Genomic DNA, 20,737 nt, shown 5'->3' on the forward strand with positions numbered 1-20,737 from the left:
TAGAACATGTAAATGATTCTAAATTGTCAGATCAAGCATAAATTGACAATACTCGCTAACTCGCTATGGAAAGATGTACAAAAATTATGTATAGCAAGGTAGTGAGTGAGGGACCCACCATTGTTCTCTTAAGGGTTGTATCAAATGTCTGCCACAGGATCAAAGTAAAATCAATGGTTATCGCTAGCTCGCTATAGAAAGGTGCTCGAAAGTTATGTATAGTGAGGTAGTGAGTTAATGACACGTGTCCTTAGTCATCCATGGGCCTAGTTTGAAATTCCAACATTAGAGGAAAGGTACAAATGGAGTTATTTTATTGGGTTGACCGTCGATGTGTTAAGAGGAAATGTGAGTCAGCCCAATTTTCATTCCGTGATCGTAGGAGTTTTCGAAGATCGACGGTGCAAATTTAAAAGGAAGTATGGTGCCACTCTTTTTCTCTATTTTGTGCATTTATGATGAATGAAAGCTTTGTGTGTGAGAAAAATAGAGTACAATATAGGAGATTTCATCACTTCCAGTCTCACTCAAACAAAGATTTCGCATTTTTTGAGTACAAGAGCCTGATGATTGTATTGTGTTAAGCCTGGTAAAGATGTGAGGAAATTTCTTATCTATTCAAAGAACAATTGTAGAGGTTCAAAGAAGAACAAGTCTAGAAAGTCAAGTAAGTATTCACATACAACCTCTACAGCATTCCAGTTCCTATTATTATGATCAAGATGCCTCCTAAGAAAGCATTTTCTGGGAAAATTAATTATATGGATAGAAATGTCCATGATGGTTTGCTAGAATTACTCCTAGAATCCACCATCAAGCCTATACAAGTCAAAAGGTTAATTTCCTTAAACCCTAGGCTTAAGATTGTTGATGGCCTATATGACAAGGGGAACTGGGTTAGGGATGCAATAACTACGGAAACTAGTCTTGTCTTGTTTAAAAAGTGGTTTTTAGAGAGGAATTTGTTTACCCCACATGCTAATGTCTGGAATTTTGATCTGGGAAAGCTAGTAGTCCCAAGTGTTTTCATGGATTATGATTCGCTTGAAGCCATTGCCAAGAATTATGACCAAGTTGTTAGGGTGGTATGAAGAAATGATGGTGTGCCTCTGATCTCGATTAGTCTTGAAGAAATTAGAGAGGTTTTTCACCTAGAACCATTGTCAGATTACCATGTGCCAATAAATCTGCCAGAACTAGAAAATGAATACAAAGAAAAGAAAAATATGATCAGGGGAGGTGCACTGAGGGCACACATTGGTACAATAGGAACTCTATTGGTAATTACCGTAGCCTCTAGGGAACCTTTTAAGAAGAGTCTTTTCACTTCCTGGGCTGTAGAAATATACAGAACCCTGTGTTGTGTTTTTGGTGAGGATGAGCAGGATTTCATGCCCATTGGCCTTATGTATATGATGGTTCAGATTGCTTCTTTCAATGTAGATTTTATCTTTGATTTTGCCTCCTTTTTTGCTAAGGAAATTCATACTAGTTTAGTTGGAATTGCGAAGGGCAAATTGGAGAAATTTTTTTGCCACTATTCTCTATTGATGCATATGTTCTTGTTCAAGGGGGTGACATATTTTGGTAATTAGATGGAATTGAATAGAGAAGAGAATGGGGAAGCATTGCCAGTCCAGTTGTGGAGTGTGGATATGACTTGGGATGCAAATAATACCAATTTTGTCAAATTTGATAGGTATTTTGCTTCTAAATTGAGTTGTCTCATATTAAGAGACAATCCCAGAATTCCTAAGGTATTAATGGACCTCCTCAGACCTATGGAAAAACCCCATAACTTGAAAGTTTCACATAATTGGGGAGATATCATTCCTTACCCTATTTCTACAGTTTTTAGAATCTATGGTTTTAAAGGGAGTCCTCATATCTTTCCTTACCAAGTACCTTTGAAGGTAGGAATGGTTAAAGTTTTGTGGAAATTAGGAGTAGAAGAAATATTTTTGTTGAAAAGGCAACTATGGTCAATTTTCCTACCTATACAGTGGCCTATCAGTTTGTGATTACCAAAGGGGGTTGGCTCTTTTTGCATAAAATTTTGGATCAGTATATGATGGTTGTCTCCCATCCCCATTTTTGTGATTCTGGGGGATTTTTTAATCAGACCTTGAGGCATAGAATTAAGCTAGGATAGGTCAAGCATAATTCATATTATCTAAAGGACATTGTAAGGAATGAATTTTTATTGCAGGAGTAGGAAACTAAAAAAGAAAAATGGAGAGTTTATTCCTAGGTCCTAGAATTCATTCATTGTTTTGATCAGAGATATAGTCCTTTAGATAATATTAATGCAGAGGCTGATAGAATAAATAAGCTCATGAATAACTTCCCTGAAATAATGGAAGCTATGAATGAGAAGAAACATTTTTTTATTGATTCTTATCCTGATAAGGCCAAAGAAGTCATGAGGAGGTTGGCTTTCACTCCTAATATAGGAGCTAGTCAAATAATTGTACAAAAGAAGCTTGGTTACACTATAATTCAAAATAAAAGGGCTCATGTAGATAAGGGCAAGCAAATAATGGGATCCACTAGTACATCCCAAGAGGAGAGACCTAATGAACCTAGTCCCAAGAGGTAGAAGGTAATGAAAGAAGAGAGGCCTCAAATTGAGGAATATTCACCCACTTAATCCCCTTTGAGGATTGGAGAAGAACAACCCACTAGTGAGCAGATTGAATAGATGGGATCACAGGAAGGTATTTTTATTACTCAAGCAGAATTAGATGAGGGAAACCCTCCAGAACCTCCCCTCCCAAGTTTGGATCTAACAATAGTAGACTATAGAGGCAAGGAATTGGACCCTATGTTAGAACAAGCAAGTCATCAATTTTTGGCTGATGACAGTTTCGTGAGATCTCGGGCTTTCTAGCAATTTGCATCGAGGGAAAACATGGATATTTTTGAAGAGAGATACAAAAGCTTAAAAATAGAGCATCCAGAAATGGATGAAGCTTCCATCCAGAAATAAACTAAAGAAGAAATGATGAAATAATTTCAGAATATAAGCCCTAAGGAAGGGAGGAAAATGGTGAAGGCATCTAACATTTTATTGTTACCAAATTGGGATATTGTTGATGCCTTAGTTTTTAGTTATGTTTCAAATAAATCGAATTTGCAAGATCACAATGAAAAGGATTTCAGGGGCATTGCATTTTTTGAGGATCAAACTGCATTGGTCAGTTGGTCATTAACAAGAGCATCTAGAACCACACCATCAAAATCAAATGAGTCTGGATTGATGGGAAACATAATTGTAAGAAGGGTTGTTGATACTTCACATGTGTAGGCAACACACTGGAATGTGGATTCATCCAAATTTCTTTTGGCCACTACTAGGAAGGAGGAACAGGCTATGTTTGAGTTACAGAATAAATATGAAACAATTCTTGAGGCCTATAATAAGGAGGTAAAAAGGAGAATTGAGCTTGAAGACAAGCTAATGGGGAAGTCTACCAAGCCAAGAATAACATACCCCCATCCTCCAGTGGAACCTTTTAAATCCACCCCCCTTGTAGAAATACCAGACACACCTTAAAGGCCAGAATATTACACAATTGAGGATTTTGAAGAAGAGAAAAGCAAGCTATGGGCCTTACATGTAGAGTTAAATATGAAATATGAGGATAAGCTTAGAAAGGCCCTAATGTATTTAGTAGATAAAATTGAATAGCCCTTGTTCTATGATCAATTGGCAAGAGTAACAAGTATATGGGAGGAACTGAAAACCCATGATGAAACCCTCAAGCCTATTGTTAATAAGTGGGGAAAAAGGGAGAAAGAAATCACCCTTTTATGTTATTTAGTTATAAGGTCTTCCCATGACCATATTGAAAAAATGTATGATGTTGCTAATGACCTATTAGATTTTGATAATAGGAGAATTGCTCTACAACTGAAAATTGTTTCTTATTTAAGCAAGTACAATAATAAAAAAATTGATTTGTTTCCTTGTGCCTTGGATAGAAAAAGTAAATTGAAAAATAAAGATGCATGGAGTAAAAAACTAGATGACATGTTCTGCATATGGATAAATAAAGTTGTAAACAAAAAGGAACATGCCTGTTGGGCCATCACGATAGAGGAATTGGTTAAAGTCTGGTTTTTTTTTATTCTTTGAGACAAGAGTTTGTTGGTCTCGAAAATGAGGCTAACTATATTTTAAAGAAGCAAGATGATATCCTGCAATTTAGTCAGCCTGATGATGTACATTTTAACACCTGGATCGCAAATATTACTTCTACTAAGCAGTTAGAAGAAGGTGGTACAGATGATGATGAAGAACTAAAAGGTGAGGTGTAGATCGTTGACACATCAGCACCAGATCTGATAGAAGAAGAAGGTGAAAAAGTAATATTGCTTGTTCAAGGTGAAAGCAGTGAAAATCCACAGGAAAAAATTGATTTGGAGGCACCATAGGATAAACCTTCATTGGCTAGTTTGGTAGCCACATATTCTAAAGATCCAGAATAGTAGGGGACAAATCAAAAGTTGATGATTTGTAGTAGTAATAGAAATGGGCCTACCCAAAGAATTTTTGATGCACTTGGCATTTTTTTATGTTCATTTTTGTCTCTTTTTATGATGTTTTGTTTCTTGTTTGGAAGGACACTTGTCAATCACAAGTGCCCTTTTCTTGTTGTAACTCATGTCTATAGTTTTCAAGGGAATGTGATGGTCCAAAAACTTGTATAATTTTTGTATTTCTCAAGAAAAGCACAGACAGTTGGTCCAATAGTATGTAGTTTTTTTGAGTTTGCTTCCACTTGTACTCTCTAGTGATATTGAAATGATAGAATTAGCAAGATGTTCTGGGCTTTTCTTTGAATTCTATTGGTTATTGTATTAGTCATTCAAAAGGATAATACAAAGGGGTATTAACACTATATTTGTGTCACCAATTTCTTTCTCCATTTTATGATTTTGTTTACTTTGAAGTCACTTAAACAAGGTTTAATTGGCTGAATGCAATCTAGATGGGTTGTATGCTAGTTTTATTGTTACTTATAATTCAAGGAATTATGGAAATGCTTCTATGAATTGGTAGGGTTTTTTAGCTTGTAAAAGGGATATTTCATAAGAAGGGAAATGGGTGATTACAATTGATTTATTCATTTGCAAGTTATTTGAATTAGATCTCCTGCCAATAGTCAATTTTATGCATAATGGATAAGGCACTAGCCACATGAGTCAGAAATGGGCAAGGGTGAATTCTGCTGCTACATATCAAATCACTTTTAAAAAATCAAAATTATTTCATTCTATTTTGTTTAAAGTTACAAATGTTGGTTACCACTCGTTTGCATATAGTTTTTTGAGTCCTAGATAGCCACTAATTCTAGGAATACTTGTAAACTAATAGGAGATTTATAACTAGATTTGCTTATAGGAGATGCATATAGATTTGAGAAGCTTTTAGAGAAAATTGATAAACTATGTATGTGCCTGAGGGTAAAAGATGAAAATCAAAATGAAACTAAGATAATTTCATACCACGGTTTGCATTAGAATCATCCCTAGGTATACTCACCTTGGTTTAGAAAAGCCTAAAGAGTAGAAAACCATTTTTGGTTTTGTTGAAGTTGGGTCAGAGTGGTTTATTCATGTAATTGCTACTAGGAATTGGCTAATCCTTAGATTGTGTGAGTAATTTCACTTTGATATTGAGCATTTTGTTGCTCAGTAGTTTCAAAAACCAACACATTCAATTGAACTATGTATTTGTTGTAGCCTTCCTCCAAGAGGAGGATTCAATTGAACTATTCATCTAGGATTCCACATTTTGCATGCATGTCTACCAGGGCAGTTGCAACTTAAACAAATATATTCTCTCAATATATCTATTTTGTGCATATCCACCAACCATGGATTTTGATGACCACATTATGTTCAGGCATCTTGTCAAACAGTTCACATGACTTATCTATGCTTCCATTTTGCAAGCATGTCTCCCAAGGAAAATGCTACTACTTCATCTACACCATCTAACAAAATCCTTTATGCTTTGATGGATGCCTATAGCTTATCCCAAAGCTCTCATTCAATAGTTATGAGATGATCAATCAAGAGGAAATAGTTGACAGCTTAGAGTGACACAATTTTCAGATGATCATATGAAATGAAATGGGCGTGCGAGTAGAAAGAAACTAGAAAGACATTGTGTATAGATGAAGGCATGAAATGGATGGTTTTGGAGCACTCAGCATAGACACTCAGCATTCAATACATCATCATTCGAGATCAAATGGGTGTGTGGGATTATACGCATAGTGAATAATAAAGGAGGGAATTGAACCCTCCCTGAGGCTCACACTTGTGGAGGTCCACTTCAGCAATGGCCCTTCCTGTGAAATTGCTTTCTAAAACCTTTCTAATGAGATAATGTTTCATGAGATCTCCATCAGTGGAATGGAACATGAATCAAGGAGGCAATTGTGCATCACCCATATCATGACTGTAACTAAAGTTAAGAGCCTCTATTATTGAATTCTCTTCCTTATTTCCCATAGCAAAGGAAATGAATATGGGTGATAGGGAAGAGAATTCAATAATAGAGGCTCTTAACTTTAGTTACAATCATGATATGGGTGATGTACAACTGCCTCCTAGATTCACATTCCATCCCACTGATGAAGAGCTCATAACACATTATCTCATTAGAAAGGTTTTAGACAACAATTTCACAAGAATTACCATATCTAAAGTGGACCTCAACAAGTGTGAGCCTAAAAAAAAATTTGACCAAGCATTGGTTGAAATTTTGACCAATGCTTGGCAGAATTTGGGCCAACATGTTTGATAGTTCTCGGCCAATTTTTTGTCAAGAACTACCAAGTATTGATCAAAATTTCAACCAATGTTTGGTTGACAACTAGAAATTGTTGGTTTCAATTTCGACCAATGTTTGGTTGAGAACTACCAAGCATTGGTCAAAATTTCAACCAATGCTTGGCAGAACTTGGGCTAGCATGTTTGACAGTTTTCAACCAACGTATCAGTCAAAATTTTGACCAACTAGTAGGTTGGTCAAAATTTTGATGAGAAAAACTTTGACAAATGGGTTGGTCAAATTTGGTCAAACTTTGGTCAAAATTTCGACCAATTTTGGTCGAAAATGGCCTCAAATGTACTAGTGAATGTAACATATCATCATGATAATGATCTAATCATGTTTCTACAATACTCCCCCATAGAAGTATCATGAACATTCATGCTTCCAACCATCCCACCCTTTGGCATTGATGGCAACATAGATGAGAAAACATCTAGTTCTAAGAATACCAACATTTAAAGATTGTTATCCTTTCTTTTCAAATCCTCTTCATCAATAATTCTCCCCCTTTGATATACCTCAACGTACTCTATATCAAACTGCTTTTCATGTTGTAATCTCTCCCCCATTGACATCAATGTCAAAGGTTTCAGCAACCATCTATCTCTACAACAACTGTCTCTAACTTGCTCAAGTGTCCAAAGACACTATTCAAAATAACATCCATCAAGAGTCCTAGATGACTCTGTCCATCACAGATACTCCCTCATACAAGAAGCATTAGCATTTAGTCGAGAAAAAAAATAGTACTTTGTATCACTGGACTAATGCACTATTGCATCATCTACTCTGATGTAGGTAGGCGCATAACCCCTAACATACCTCGCAAATACTCAAAAGTATCTCTGGGAAGGGACTCGGTGAAAATATCTACAATCTGCTCTTTGGTTCTTACATACTCCAATCTGATTTCCTTTTCTGCAACTTTCTCTCTCAACATGTGATATTTGATAGAAATGTGCTTAGTCTTAGAATGCAACACTAGATTCTTAGACATATTCACGGTGCTTGTGTTATCACACTGTATGACAATAGGTTCACTAAATTCTATACTTGTATCCTTTAGTATCTACTTCATCCAAACAACTTGATTATAATTGTTTGTTGCTGCAACATATTCTGCCTCTATTGTACTCTGTCATATACAGTCTTGCTTCTTACTTAACCAAGAAACCAATCTTCCTCTAAGAAAGAATGCCCCACCACTAGTGCTCTTTTTGTCATCCATACTACTTGCCCAATTAGCATCAGTATAAGCATATAAAGTGAAATCATTAGATCTGTCATACCACAATCTAAACTCTGGTGTTCCCTTCAGATATCTAAATATCCTTTTAACTACTGCATAATGTGCTTCTCTAAGATCAACTTGAAATCTTGCAACAATTCCAACTGCATTTTCTATATCTGACCTTGTGTGAGTCAGATATTGCAATCCTCCAATCATAGATCTATACTTCTTCTGCTCAACAATAGATGTCTCATCCTTTGTAGATAACTTGTGTCTAGTATTCATAGGTGTTCCAATTGGTTTACATATTTCCAAACCAAACCTTTTCAATAGATCTTTCAAATACTTAGTCTAGGAAATAAAGATTCCTTATTTATCCTACACAATTTGTAATCCTAGGAAGTATTTCATCTCTCCTATCATACTCATTTCAAATTCCTTCTTCATTTATTTTGCAAACTTGTCACTTTCATCATCATCTCTTCCAAATATGATATCATCAACAAATATTACCAAAATGATCAATCTACCATTTATTGCAATATAGATTACTATCTACATACCATGCCCTTTTCATCTGTTAAAGAAAAACCTTCATGTTGTTCTATGTATACCTCTTCTTCAAGTTCTCCATTCAAAAATGCTGACTTGAAATCCATCTAATACACTTCGAATTTCTTATGTGTTGCATAGGCTAAGAATAACCTTAGTGCTTCAATTCTTGCCACAGGAGCATAGGTTTTTTCATAGTCTATTCCTTCTTGCTGTGAGTAACATTTACATACCAATCTTGCTTTGTTCCTTACAACTTCATCTTTTTCATTCATCTTTTTCCTAAATACCCATTTTGTTCCTATCACATTCTTGTTTGTTGGTCTAGGGACTAATTCCCATGTCTCATTTTTCACTGTCTGATCCAATTCTTCTTCCATAGCTTTCTTCCAATAGTTATCATTGCATGCCTCATCTGTATTCTTTAGTTCTACTTGAGATATTAGACATAGTTCTTCATTGATTCTATTTCTTGTCATCACACCTTTATCTATGTTGTTGATGATCTGCTCTAGTGGATGATTCTTTGTCATATTCTTACTAGAAGTAGGAGTTGTTATCTCAACTCTTAGCTCAGTTCTAGGTTTTGAACTTTGTTCCTGCCTTTGGTCACCTTCATTCTACAAATTATTGTTAGTCTCAAAGAATACTTCATCATTCCTTATTTTAGTTACAACAACATTCTCATCATTCGAATTGTAATCAATTATTCTTTCTTGTATCCTGAATTTCTCATCAACTCTTACACTTGCACTTTCAACAATAGTCTTAGTTCTCGGATTATAACATTTATAAGCTATACTTTTCAATGAATAACCAATAAAGATACCTTCGTTACTTCTAGCATCAAATTTACCAACATCATCATCTCTTTTGATATAATATTTGCTGCTAAAAAATTTGAAATATTCAACTGTAGGTGAGTGACTAAACCATAGTTCATAAGGGGTCGTGTTTGTGTCTTTCCTAACTTGCACTCTGCTCATAGTGTAAACTATTGTATTCAAAACTCTCTCCAAAAAAAATTGGATACATCATTCTTAGCTAACATAACTCTTGTTGCTTTTGTTACTAACCTATTTCTTCTTTTTGCAATGCCATTTTGCTCAGGGGTTCTTGGAGCTGATAGTTGTCTTTTGATTCCATTAGCTTCACAAAATATGTTAAACTCATTTGAAGTAAATTCTCCTCCTCTATTTGATTGTAAACATTTAATCTTCATACATGATTCATTCTCAACTCTATTCTTGAATATCTTGAACTTGTCAAATGCCTCAGATTTTTCTTAAAGAAATGCAACCCACATCATTCTAGAAAAGTCATCAATAATAATCATGAATTACCTTTCACCATAGAATCCTTTAGTCTTTGTAGGACAACTAAGATCTGTGCATACAATCTCCAACTTTGTTGTAGTAGTAAACTTATTGTGAGGAAAATAAGTTTTGGTATGCTTTGCCAATACACACTCCTTGCAAATTGTGTTAGTAGGCTTTACAATCTTAGGCAGATCTCTAATCGCAAACATACTACTAGTTTTCACAATGTTGTCAAAGTTTATATGAAAAAATATCTTATGCCATAACCAATTGTCATCTACTTTGCAAGAAGCAGGTTCAACCAAGTCTTTAATGAGTTACAACAAATATAGGAAATCATTAATCATAGAATAAGTCTTCTTAAGATATAGTTCATCATATTGCTAGATTTGAGTAGGGACCTTGATAGTTAAGCTAACACATTCCTTGTTTAACCATTTTTTGTAATAACTATAAGGTCATGCCGACAAATGTTGAATGTCACTCCTTGGTATAGTTCACTTATTCCTATGAAAAGTTAGTGCAATGTCCAACTCCGAAACATATATCTAGAGCATTATTCATATAAAATAATTTAATATACCAACTAATTACTCTTTACTCGGTACACATGGCTACATGAACATACCCCATTATGTTATAGGAAGGAAACATTATATTCATTCAGCATGCACATATCTAATTCCATTAATCAACCAAAAGTTATGATTTCTAATACCATTTTCACAAACCATAAAGTATATGAAAGACAAAAGTTCATCACTCCACATACTTTTATAGTCATCATAGCTAAAAAGTATTCAAATATGAACATAGGAAGCTATCAAAAAGACCATGAAATGTATCAAAATAGATGTCATAAAAAATTCCCATCAAGGATAATCTAGAGAATATCTCGGTTGTCCCTAACTCAATTGGGACTCTCTCCATGAAAGATAGGGAAATCCAGAATAATAAGGAGTCTATGGAAAGTATCACCCCATAGGAACCTTTTCAAGATGCACAACCTTGCAATGTTCTGGGAAGGTCAGAGAAAAGGTTTAGATGGTGAGAACTTCATAGTCAAGAATATGGAACCCCTATTTGATCAATGTGTAGGAGGAGAAATGTCTAATGAAAAGGGTTGGAATATTGTCTCCAAGAGGAAAAGAAAAAAGAAAAATAATAGAGACACATCACCAGAATCTCTAGCATCAACTAGATGTAAGAGTAAGCCATATGTTGGATTTAAACCAAATAAATTCGATAGGAAAAAAAGATGGTATGGTTCGGAAGGAGGAAGCATGCAAGAATATAAAAGATGGTACTTAGCTTACCATCTAGGAGGCATGTTCTCACAAAAAAAATGAAGATTATTTCATGGAATATTTGTGACCTAAATGGGTCACATAAGTAGGATATTTTAAGGAATTTAATAAGGGATCATAAGCCATATATTGTTTTTGTACAAGAAACTAAGATGATCAAGGAAATAGTAGAATCTATAAAGTTTTGCAACAAAGTTATAGTGATAGGATCTAGCTCTGAGGGGAAGTCTGGTAAGATTGTTTCCCTACGGAACTCCTACAAATTTAGAGGTGAAGTAATTTTGGAAGGTGACAATATTTTGTTGATTAAATTTGAGAATTTAGAGAAGATGATAGCTAGTATGTCCTTAATGTGTATGCTCCCAACTCTAAAAGAAGTAGTTCTAGATATTGGGAAAAATCAAGAAGCTTTTAGGAAGAGGCCTAAATGGAAGCTATGCATCATAATAGGAGATTTAACACTCCTTTGAAAAACCATGAAAAAAAGGGAGGATCAGAGATAGATCTAGATAGTAGATTGGATCTTATGAATCTTATTAATGATTTGGCCCTCATCAATGTGGATCTTCAAGGAACTAATTTTTTTGGTCAACTAGGAGACACGGGGAAGATTGTATACATGTTAAATTGGATAGAGATATGATCTCAGTTGATTGGCTTTCCAGATTTTCCTACTTTCTTGACTTTGGCTAGAATCGGATCAGACTATTTTATTACTGTGTTGAATCTGGATCCTATGGACAAAAAAAAGCTATTCTTTCAAATTTAAAAAAATGTGGATTAGACACTCAAGTATTTGGGACAAGATTCAGGAGTGGTGGTCTATCAACATTGATGGGGATGGTTATGTTTAGGGTCACTAAGAAAGTTAGCAATGGCAAAGAGAAAATTGAAATTTGGAATAAATCTTATTTTTGGAAATATCTTTGAGTTGAAAGTTGGCATCCTTAGTGAGACATCTCAAGTTCAAGAAACTATTCAAAATCATGGATATAATCAAGAGATCATAACGAAAGAGAAGGCATTGCTCTATTCTTACCATTATATTATTTCAAAAGAGGAGGTCTATTAGAGGTAGAGATCTAGGTTTATTTGGCTACGTGAGGGGGATAGAAATACCAGCTTCTTCCATCTTACTGCTTTCAAGTGCCACAAGGCAAAAAATCATATTTCTAGACTGATCAAAGAAAACAGAGTTATCAAGGAGGAGGAAAGTATTATATCATAGGCTAAGATCTTTTTTGTGAATCATCTTATTGTGGACCCTTCCCCATCCAAAGAGAATCAAGACAAAATCCTGAGTTATTTTCCTTCAATTATAGGAGCAAATATGAATAATACACTAAGGGTTATCCCTACAAGAGAAAGAGGTGGAAAATGCTACTTTTTCCTTTGAAGGTGATAAGGCCCCTGGCCTGGATGGCTTTCCCTTGTTCTTCTTCTAGCACTTTTAAAAAATTGTTTAAAATGATGTTGTGAAGGTTGTTCAAGAATTTTTTGGGTCCAAAAATCTTCTGAAGGAGATCAATTCTACCTTTTGGTTTTGATTCCAAAGGTGACTAGAGTTGAATCAGTAGATAAATTTCACTCCACCAATATTTGTAATTATTTTTATAAAATTATTTCAAAGGTCCTTACTCTCAGATTTCTAGAGGTTTTGACTAGGATTATCTACCCTCAACAATCAGGTTTTACCCTTGGTAGGAAGATTCTTGATTCTATCATTCTAGTGCATGAAGTCATTGATTCACTTGCTCTAGCTAATAAGCAAGGATTCCTTCTTAAATTGGACCTTTCAAAAGCCTAAGATAGAGTGGATTGGGATTTCCTTTTGAAGATTCTTGCTGCTTTTGGTTTTGATAAGAAGGTTTATAAATTAATATATCAGTTGGTCTCTACTACCTCAATGTCGATTATGGTTAATGGTGTTCCTTCCTCCTTCAAACCTTCCAGGGGCTTGAGACAAGGAGATCTCCTATCTCCCATTATTATGTTATTGTTGTTGAATGCTTGGGTAGGCTAATCTCTACGAGTATTAATTTTAAGGATCTGGAAGGCATCAACTCATAATCAAATGATGAATCTTTCTTTCATCAACAATTTGTGGATGATACCATTCTTGGGGGAGTGGCTACTATTAAGGAGGCAAGGAAAATGAAGGATATCTTGAATTTTTATTGCCAAGCTATTGGGCATCTTATCAATTGGAATAAGAGCATGTTATTTTTCAATGCCCTTGAGGAGAGACAACATAGGATTGTAGGTATTTTGGGATGTGATATTGCAGTATTGTCTTTCATCTATTTGGGTCTTCCTCTAAGGCTAATACCATCTAATTTCTTTTGGAACAATCTTGTGGATAAATTTAATAGAAAGTTGGTGCATTGGAAAGTGGTCATCCTCAGTCAAGCGGGTAAAGTTCAACTTCATAAGTCTACCCTTCATAATCTTCTCACATACGTCCTCATCCTTTTTTAGATTTCTACTAAATTTATTGAAGTTATTGAAAGGATTCAAAAAAAAATTTATCATCTGGTACTAAAGATCACAAAAGGCTTCCTCTTTTCTCCCAAGATAAGGTATGCCTTCCTAAGAGACTATGGGGATTGGAGCTAAGGAAGATCTAGATGTTCAACCAGAATTTTTTGGCTACATTCAAGAATTGTTCATTTCTGAGGACATCCAAAGGGGCTCTTTCTTCTAGAATGGTATTCTAAAGGCTAGACAAGTCACTGCCATGAGAATCAAATGGAAATCAGGAAATGGTGAATCTATCCTCTTTTGGGAAGATAAATGGTTGTTGTCTGGGATCTTGGAAAATATGTGTATAGAGATTGGAAGGACTAGTGTATTGCTAGATTTGGATCTAGAGTGGCTGACTATTGGAGGAATAGGGATTGGGTTAACATGGGGGAAGAATTCCCTCCTCTGAGGCCCCTCATATCTTTATTTTCCTTGGTCCTTTTAAATGTTAATTAGGACTCCTTGGTTTGGGAAGCCACACCTTCTGGCAACTTCTATGTGGCTTCACCTTATCAGGTTTTGTCTAGCATCCAAGGTGACCATCCATGTTGGGCTAAGGCTTAGAACTTGACCCGTATCCTCAAAGTTATATATTATTTTGGATTCTTCTTCGAAATAGGATTTTAACTATTGATAACTTATGTAAAAGAGGCTTCCAAATTTCCAACATGTGTATCCTTTTTTAGTTGGAGGTTGAGTCTATTAATCATCTTTTCATCCATTTCCCTTTCTCTAGAGAGATTTGGTTCCTTTTTCTATCTAAACTTAACATCTCATGGGTTTTCCTTGTCAATTTTTTTAAAAGTTTTTCTCAATGGTCCTCCCCCTTCCACTCTTATAAGGAGTTTCAATTGTTTTGGTCTCTTGCTCTTCCTCACATTTCTTGGGGCATATGGATAGAGAAATAATAGTAATTTTAGGGATAAGGTGGCTCCCCCTAAGGTGGTTTTCTCTAAGATTGAGAATGTCATAGTGGAGTCTCAATATTAAAAGTCCAAGAAGTAGTATGAAAAAGGTTATTAATAACATGTCATCCAGGGACTCCATGGATTCAAGGAGAGTGGAAAGAAAAATGTCTTTCCCTCTAGAAAAATGGTTAAAAGCTAACTTTAATAAGACAACCAAGGGTAACCCTATGTTGGCTGGGTCTGGGGGACTGATAAGGAATCATTATGGTCAGTGTTTGGTAGCATTGGCACTCCCTTTGGAAATCCAGACTAACCACTTAGTTGAGGCCATGGTAGCTCTCTAGATTATCAAATTGGCTAAGGAACATGGGGTCTCTAATCTCTAGCTAGAGGGAGATTTTGTTGGATCCCGATTTAACAGATTTTGAATAACCAAGTATGCAAGGCAAGAATGCATCTATGGGCAGCTATCTCCAATAATGGACACAATTCATTGAGAACCTGGGCCAACTATAAGGCTACACTCCTTCTTCACTTCAGGCTCTGCAAAACCTAGGTGGGTGAACCTCTTAAGATCTGATTATGTGACCAGTGCAATGAGCATAATCAAGATCTAGAATAACACATGAAACCCCTAAATCTTCTATACTTAACCAAGAAATCACAAGCGTGAAATAACTAATACCATGACTCATGAAATTGATAAGCTAAGTGAGGGTTAAACTTTGAATAACTTTCAACATAAAAGGAAAAAATGATTTAATATGTTGATATCATCAAGACCTAGGTATGAGCAACAAAATTGAATGATCTTGCAACTGATTAGTGCCTTATCTATTGAGAAATTACATGAATTACAACAATACATCTCTTGAAAATCTTGAACATAACTCTTACATCAAGATCACTAATCTATCTTTCACCTTGTTAATAGACATCTTCATCAAAATGAATCTCATACTTTGAACTATCCCATCATGAAATTTGCAAACCTTGTGATAAATATCAATCAATTACATGGATCTTTGTTCCATACTTTCTTAAAAAAAATGCAACCTAGTTTATGCTCTTTGTTCACAAACTATAAAAGATTACAAATCCATGAATAGGAGACAAGATTCAGATTGAAATTAAAACCCCTTGCTGTATTTTTATTCATTTTTCTTGAAAACAAATACATAAAAGATGCATAGAAATAACTCACAAATCACCTAACAAATGAGAGCTATCTATATTAGACTTAATGCTACTCAAGACAAGAGAAATTGTTGAAGAATGGTATCTCAGTAGTGAGTAATTTTTATCCCAAAACTAGAACCTCTACAAAGAATGAGAAAGAGAATGATATAGAGGAGAGTGAATTCTCGGATTTGTTGTGAAGACAACATGTGTCCACTTGAAAAACCTCTCCTAACAGTGAAAATAATCTCTCTGCAACTGGATATCAAATCTTTAACCATTTTGCCTCCCAAAAGCATAAAGTGATTCAACTATTTGATTGGAAAGAATAACTGATTTATGATGCCAAATTAAAACATAGGCAAAAATCAATTAAAATGACTTTTAAAGGAAATAAAAACTTATTAGAATTACTTTTCTCCACATTTAGACTTCAACAGTCTTTTACATCTGCCCTCTAACCAATTTTGATGCTCAATGGCGAAATCTACTTGTTCTATTGAGAATGCCCTAGAAATTACAAATTTGCTTATAGACTAAATCACTGAATAACTATGTAAAATCTGACCTCATATTCAAAAAATTTGTTTACTCCCAGTTTCAATGGTATATTGGAGTGTATTTTTTGGGCAAAAAATGCCCCTCTAGTAGTCATTTGAAAATCAATCTCCAACTCCATGGCCAAAGCAATTAAAAGAATAAATTTGAAAAATTAAAAAATTTCCATAGTGTAAACTATATGAAATTCACTATTTAAAAAAAAATCAATTTACTCAACTAAATGCTCAAAAAAAAGAATATTTATTATTTTAAAAACTTCCCTTATGCCTCCCTTAGCCATAAATTAGTGCCACATGTCAAACAATGAGTGGCCCCATGGCAACCCCAACTCTGGGGCATTTTCAATTTTTCAAGACAATGAGTGGCCCCATGGCATCCCCAACTCTGCGACATTTTCAATTTTTCAAACCGAATTTTTCATTTTGTGGGAGGTCACCATGTCGCTACGGGTGAGACCATCATGTTTTCCAATGGTGACATGGTGACCACCGAAATCCTTCACTTTCTCGGTGACATTCTTAACTTTTCCGTGAACCTTTATTTTCCAGCGAACTTTCCTTTTTGCCCAAAACAGTACTCTTTTTCCTTTCCTTTTTGCCCAAAACAGTACTCTTTTTCCTGGCCGACCAAGTGGGCCCCTCTACATGGCACAACTTCGAAGAGCAGTTGTCTCTTAGACAATTAAGTTTTGAGAGCTCTTGAATTTAAATATTAAAAGCTCTGCCCGACTCATGAATGTGGGATAAAGTTTTGAAACTGTTTCTCCTTTGCATCACACAGCTTGCGGCTTTCTCGTTTATTTCTTTTTGACGAGCTTTATAGTAAGTGAAATCATCAAGAATTGATGATCTTGATGAATAATTCTTGAAGATCTTTAGCATTTCAACGCCCTATGAGAACTTGATCTCCTGTGTGTCTCTGCTATTGGTCACAGGCTTGTTCTCATTGTTTTCCAAAATAATTTGTCTAAACTGAGAATTAGGAATATCTTTAATTATATGCCACTTTATTGGGAAAAATCCATTCCACTTTTCTTGCTGCCAGAAATCCATATTTTTATTGAAGTCCACATTGCCAGTCATCTCGACCAAGCCACAAAATTGACCACTTGCATTAAATGAGAAAAAAAATTTAAAAAAATTAGACAGCTTCCAGAACTCTCATCAGCTAAGTTTTATGCCTCTTGATATGCCCCATCTAACCTCTTATTGACGTTAAGTGTACTTGCCCAGACATTATACTTGATGCTCTAATGAACATCATCCTCACTATAGGATTTTATTACAAAAAATTTTGCAGATTCATGATCAATAGGAAAATCTACCGAGTTGTATTGGTCCCTATTGATTAAATTTGAATAGGCCTCACCACTTCCAGCTGCTCCTTGACTACCACCATTTCTTGAAGCTTCCAAAGACATTTGAGGACTTTTAGTTCTATTAGTACGAGCACCTTGGTTTTGTTCATTTAGAATGTCAAAATTCTAATTTTCATTGGACTTGCCAAAAGGCTTTCCCCTCCCACACCCTCCTCTTTTTAACAAGGCAACTTTGTCTTAAAATGGTGGCTTCCTCATTGGCGTGGACATTAAGTTTGTCTATAATATGTATCAATTGATGCCCATGTAATAATACATCAGCCATTGCTCTCAATATCATCTTATTGACAATACAATGTGCAGGTTTGATTGCAGTCCTTTGACACTACAGATGTACATCATCCATTCCTAGAGATGTACGAGTACTTGCAGGGAGCCGAGTGAAGATGGGAGAGGGATTTGCATGTGAGAAATCTTCTTCAACGTCCCCTTCCCTGCTTTATTTTTTCCTTCAAGTTTATAGCTACAGGATTAGCATTTTCAAAATCTAGATATCTAACATGAGATACTCTCTCATCCATTTAGAACAGGCATTCTCATATATACCCACCTTGGGAACCCTTTCATGTTTTTTTTATCTCATCATTTGATGGCGGGCTAGTCACCATGAAGAAATTTATAAGTCTCATAGTCCACCTCAAGCTTTAAACCCGCATCATTGATCCGATGGTTTAGTTCCTCAATGAAATCGTATCATTTCATAATGCTTCATGCCATGAAGTCTTGCACATTAGCTCTTTCAAAATCAAACACTTCAAAGCTTTCTCATCATGTCATTTTAAAGCATAACTCTATTTGCATATTCTAAAACAAACACTTTCGAAAAAGTTGAAATCATTTTATCTCCTCAATACACTTTTGCTCTGCAAATATGACCACAGTTTGATGAGAATAGTCGGGCCCCAAATTGGGTTTGGCGGAAAAAAAAAAATTGTTTCCAAACAACTGAAACGTCACATTGATCTACTGAATGCTTGATTATAATTGGAATCAATTTGCATCATTGATTCAGCTTTTGAAAATCACTTTACCCCTTTTGCCATCTATCAATTTAGTTCCAAGGGATCTGTTGATTGGCCTTAAAAACTGACAAGAACACCTGACCATAGTCTGAAATTGAACATATTGATTCTCTACTCCACATACTCTTACCCTGTTGAATCTCATCTCATGGTGAATTCTCAGTCAAAAGATATTGACTGTTTAAGTTGCCCTTTTAGAACTACCTGCAAGTAAACATGTCAAAAAACAATAAAACATGTTCTGATTTGGCTTCAAAAACTAGGCAAACTGACACTTGGGGAAACAAAAATGGGGGTATTGGTTCATTGTCACAAGGACAATATGAATCTAGGATTTGGGCTCATGACGAATAATAGGACACAAATGGAGAATGGTCAAAGTGAGCTACTTAAAATTTGCAAATTGAAACAATGACAAAAGATGATTTTTGCAAATGGAATAGACCTGGGAAAGTGTGCAGACGGATTCATCAAGACTTGAAAATTGGTATACTTGAAGTATTTTTAGAGTGCAATGCAATGGTACAATCCATTCAATCTCACCTATCACAGATTTTGAGAAATGAAAACATGAACAAGGGTACTGACAAATCTGCCTTTCTTGACACCAGTAAAAAGTTACAAATTGCATTTGGAATCATGTTTGAAAACTGATCAAACCGATTCATCATAAGCTCACACTTGAAACATAGAAAGTTTTTGACCCCTAAAATGCAACAAAAAAAGAATTTTATCAATTCAGTCAATTGGGTCAAAATTATAACAAGTCAAACAAGGCTTCCCAGAATTCAGAACAAAGTGCATCAGCATGACATCAATAAATGACCAACTTTGAGGGATTCAAAACCTAGTCAAACAGATTTGAAACTACTCAAAATTTGAAACATAGGCTCTCTGGCATGGACACTAAACACTTCCAAAGTGAGGAGTCATGAAACATTACTAGGTGTGAGGTATTCAATTGCAAACAAGGCCTCCTGTTGTTGTTTGACACTTGTGTCAAAATGTAGAATTGTAAATTGCTCAAAACAAGACTTCACGGAATAGCTCGGAATGTCAATATAACTTCATGAAATGAGTGGATATGCTGAATGGAAGGTGTTAGAAACATTAAACACCTCACAAACCTCAAATGGACAGGTGGCTATATATGCATCAAGAAGAGTTTATAGGACTCATTTTTCTCAATAGTACTCAAAATCAGGGCTTCAATTTTGAGTCCCAATAGATTCTATGAACATTTTTAACTACCTAAATGGTATCTCTAGATCCTCTTGGAATATTGAAAATATCATCAAGGAGACAATTAATATACTTAAAACCATGGAGAATTATTTCATATCCCATGTCTGTCAAGAATCTAACAATGGTGACAGATGTTATAGCCAACCTAGCGGTGAGGTGTGATGAGTGTGTGACAGGGAAGGGTATTGAAGACCTACCTTTTGAGGTTATATTAAACATTGACTATGACATCTTTACATGGAGAGCATGAGTAATTATAAACATGAATAGATGCACTTAGAGGTGACTGATTATTGATTTCGAGGTGTGCAAAAGAGATTAAGGACATTTGATTAATGATTTATTTCTTTCGCATGCTTTCTAGGTTATTTTGAGAGCTTGCATTTGTCTTTTGGCTCTGTATTTTCTTGTGAAGCCTCTCTGCATCTGTTCTCTATTAACCGAGAGCTATTTGAGAGCTATGGGAGGTGAAGGAAGATGTCATTGAGCCATCTAATTGTGACAAATGGAAGCAATGTATAGAGGTTTGGGAAATTCTAGAAAGTGGTGGCATTACCACATTCATGGAGAGGCTTCATGGTGGTAACCCACATATCACTCAACTCTTTCTAAGGAGGTGGAATGAGGGTACCCTACATGTTGGTCAAAGGAGAATTACGATT

This window comes from Cupressus sempervirens, chromosome 6 (assembly GCF_028749045.1).
Source record: "Cupressus sempervirens isolate cs-2001-9-10 chromosome 6, ASM2874904v1, whole genome shotgun sequence".
NCBI lineage: Eukaryota > Viridiplantae > Streptophyta > Pinopsida > Cupressales > Cupressaceae > Cupressus > Cupressus sempervirens.